This window comes from Podarcis pityusensis (genome assembly GCF_964106645.2).
Source record: "Podarcis pityusensis genome assembly, contig: HAP1_SCAFFOLD_146, whole genome shotgun sequence".
Classification (NCBI taxonomy): domain Eukaryota; kingdom Metazoa; phylum Chordata; class Lepidosauria; order Squamata; family Lacertidae; genus Podarcis; species Podarcis pityusensis.
The window spans coordinates 79,880-84,145 of NW_028293398.1; positions in this window are offsets into that span (position 1 = coordinate 79,880).

Here is a 4,266-nt window from a genome sequence, read left to right on the forward strand (position 1 = left end):
AGGATTGTACTGAAAAAGATCACTGACTTGTGGAGTGTGAAGTTCACTTGCCGTTAAGTTTCCTGAAGGCTTGCAAAATTCTATTTCTTGCGTCCCTGAGATGCACCTGGAAGAGACTAGGGTCTTCAGCAGCCCTCCCCTCCAGACAGGAGCAAAAACCGCCGGTTACCTAAAGCAGCGCAGTCAAGACGCAGGTGTCTGTCAATCCTGCACTGTGAATGTTCATTTGATGTATCAAGAGCTCTGAAACTGCCTCTTACTTGCCAATGGAGCAGATCTGCTTCCGGCACCGGTAGCTCTGTGAAGTCTGTAAAAATAAGAGCTGGAACAAAAGAAGGCTGGCTGTCCCACCAAAAGATGTACCTTATTGTGTGGTGATGGCACAGGAAAGGGCCTCCCCTGCAGTGGTGTCCCGACAAGAGAAGTCCCTCCAGGTAGAAGCACGCAGAGCGACTGCATCAGGCTTCTGAGTTCGCAGCTCTTCTGAAACAGGGATTGAATAACCAATGTTGCTCAATACAAGGTCTTTGGAATATTTAGTTTTCATATTTGATGGATGATTCCATTTAGAGCCTACCTTTTCTCCAACAGGCTCAGGGTGCTTGAATGGTCCCCCTCACTGCGACCTGAAAGAATCTTTGTACAAAGAGTTGCAGGCAGAACACAACAGAGATTTTCTCCTCAGCCAAGCACAAGATACTCACCTAGTTGACCTTCAGCCAGAAGACACACAACTGTATTGCTGCTATAATTACGATAGAGCATTTAGAGATTACTTGTTAGTTATTAGTGACTATCGCCACCTCTGAGAATTCAAAAGTATTTTTAATAGAAGCTACAATTGCAGTTGAAGGTAAATAAGTGAGAGGTAACAGGCAAAGTAAGCAGTTTGCTACACCAGGTTATATTACCTTAGGAACAGAAGTACTGGCGAGGATCCTGATTTTAGCGTTTGTTGAAAACCCAGCAACTATCAACCCTATCGTGCAAGTTTTCACCAAAAAGTCAGCAATACAATTTGGGTCAAATTAAATTTTGAATAGTCTCAGCATTTATGGATCACGTTCCCTGCATTAAACAATCATACATGTACGCCAGTCAAAGAAAATTAGGAGCCACATGCCTCCTTTATCTACAGGATTGAAGGGTACAGACCCCTATTCCAAAATGTTTGACAAATGTGGGTTATTATGATTTTGTGTGGCCCCGCTCTGGTCATTAGTGGAACAATCAGCCACCCCCTTATGTATGAGTAAAAATGGCCAGAGAGTTGGGATTCATAAGATTTCAAATATTTTCTCAGTCATTTAAGCCTTACCATTAACAGAAAAGAATTCTGCCCTTTATGTACAGGAAAAAATGGTCACGGCTCATCCTTCCTAATTGTGAATATGTTTGTGCTTAAATGTTTGCTGGACTTTTTTGCTTAGAAATGGCCGGCAACATGGTGAAAACCTCTACTCACTCCAAGGCCTCTACCAGGCCGCCTCTACCAATGCCATCAGTAGATTCACCCTCAAAATGCCTTATTTGCTTTTTCACACTGAAATCAGCAAGGCAACTGTTACAGACAAAGGAAGCAGTTTGATGCATCAGCTTTTAAAATGGGTATTCTAAATACCTAAATACACTTAGGAACAGAATTACTGGCAAGGATGCAAAATGCTGGCATGTTTGGAACCTTCTGGATTTATACATGTCTGAAGGAACAAAAACTCAACAATATTTTGGTGACCCTCTTCTGCAGTAAGTACAATTTGTTTGGCTTCATGTGCCAAATGCCACCACTTTTAAGCAGCTGTTCAAGAGGGTTTGTTATTCTTCTCCTTGGAAACCACATTATAAATGAAAGGAAGTTCTTCCCATTAGCAAAGGAGCTTTTCTATAGTCCCCTAGAAGCTATCACAAAATGGCTGCAAAGCATTTTTGTCAACAGGGCAGCCTGAGCTAACATGAAATTAAATGGTGTTAGGATATCTGAACCTAAGGGGTCCGGATCCAGTCACCTCGTGCCCTCGCCGTGAGCGTGAAGGAGTCAAGCAAACACCAGGGTGGGTTTCACAGAGAAAAAGGTTTATTGCAGAATCTGCGCAGAGACAGCCAGCGGAATAGCTTCCAAAGACTGGCCACCCCCCCTATTGTCTTGCGAGCATTCTTATACTGAAGCTGCAAGCTTGGCTCCCCAGTTGCTCCCCAATCAACAGGCAGAGATACACTTCATTACCTTATTAGGCTAGCTAAGCCCCCCCCCCTTTTGCAGATATTATTTGCTTTGCATTGTAAATGTTTGCATCTTTAGCACAGCTGAGGCAGGAAGCTAGACAGGAAAACCACTGCCGGCCTACATAGCTGGGCATCTTCAGCTCAGCTAAAGCAGGAAGCCAGACAGGAAAACCACTGCCGGCCTGCATAGCTAGCCTGCATAGCTGAAGCAATTGTAATTGTTAGCTGGAGCGCTAATACACGGTGGAGTTTTACCCCCCCGCTCTCCCTTCAATGGAACAATGTTGTCTTCTCCCCCTGGATCCCCCTACCCTTCTCACTTCTAAGTCTTACCTGTGTTAAAATCTTACCCGTCTTGGCTTTTCCAACTTCTGTAGCGAGGTTCTGGAGCTAGTGGTCGCAGACCAGATCCAGGTGCTCTTGGAAGAAGCTGCTTTTCTGGATCCATTTCCATCAGGGTTTAGGCCTTGGTCGCCCTGCACCTCTGTCGAGAGACAAGGGAAGGCGCTCAGTGACCCCCAGTGCCCTCCATCAGCTTCGGCTGGTGGCCCAGCTACGCCCCTCTCTGGACACGGATAGCCTGACTCCTGGTGTCTCTGCTCTGGGAACCCGTTCTTGGGTCGTTCTTTTTGTTTTGATTTGGTGTTTTTGATATTTTATGTGAGCCGCCCTTAGACCTTCGGGTATAGGGTGGCATAGAAATTCAATAAATAATAGCAATAATATGATAATAATCACTTCGGCAACAGAAACGCCAAACTTCTTTTTATGAAATGGCTTCTGCAATTGCCTTTTAAAAGAAAAGCCTTCTATTTTCTGCAATTATTCTTCATATCCACTTACCCTTTCCTCTGCTCCTTTGTACATCCAAAGACTTGTTGGTCAAAAGGGAAATAAACTTGATTTTGCCCCTCACGTTCCTTCAAGTATCTTCGTTTTCCCTTGGCTTTTCTAGTCATCAGGTATATCTGCTTTTCTTGATTCTCTTTAAAATCTTCATCTTGGTGTTTTTTATGAGTTTTCTATCTATCTATCTATCTATCTATCTATCTATCTATCTATCTATCATCTACAAACAACATTTAAAATTACCAACTAGGGAGATCACAAGTGAACATTTGTTGTATCTCTTTTTAAAGTTGTAAAGAACAACTTCAGTGAGACTTCACCTCTGACCCGTGAGAGGGCTAAAACCAGTATTATTGCCAGGGACAGTCTCACTCACTAGACTCTGGCTCGCTCCTCCCACCACCTGTCAGTCATAAGGACACATAAAATAGTCCCTTGGCGCATTAATACAGTGGATACAAATGGGTTTGTTTTCAACATGGGATCGCTGCGCATGGGTGAGAAATTAGTGCCGGCATCACTCCCTAATAACAGGGTTGCTGGGGTGCCATCTTGAATAAAATATGGGGGGTGGGCAGGCGGTAAGCCCTGCCCTACATAGTCACACGACACGGCACACACAATTAAATGGCGATGGCCATCAACTTGGGGGGGGGGGTTCCAGCCCCCTTAAATATTTGGGGGAGGGGGCTTAAGAGAAGTTAGCTCCTAAGCCAGGGTATGTGTCATTCCTGGATCAATGTCTTTGTTTGCTTGGCCATTTGTAGAATGTGCTGTGCCTTTTAATGACATTTTCCCCAAGTATCGCACTGATCTGAACATTAAAGATTTTGGTAGACACTGCAGCCTGAGTTTGAATTCTTCTTTGAGTGACAGCAGGAAACTCTCCTCCACAGGGTGCTTTTTTGGAGATTCTCCTTGTGGGAGGGGTCCCAGGGCCCCCAAAATGGATAGCCTATCGCTTTAAGAAAATGCTTTAAGAAAATGCTAAGAAATTCAAAGCTATCTGCCTCTCTCTCTCTCTCCAAGCAACATTTAAAATTGTCTACTATTGAGATCACAAGTGAAAATTTGTTGTATCTCTTTTTAAAGTTGTAAATAACAACTTCAGCTCTGACCAGTGAGAGGGCTAAAACCAGTATTATAGCCAGGGAGAGTCAGCAGCGGAGGAAGCCGCTCGGGCGCCTGGGGTGC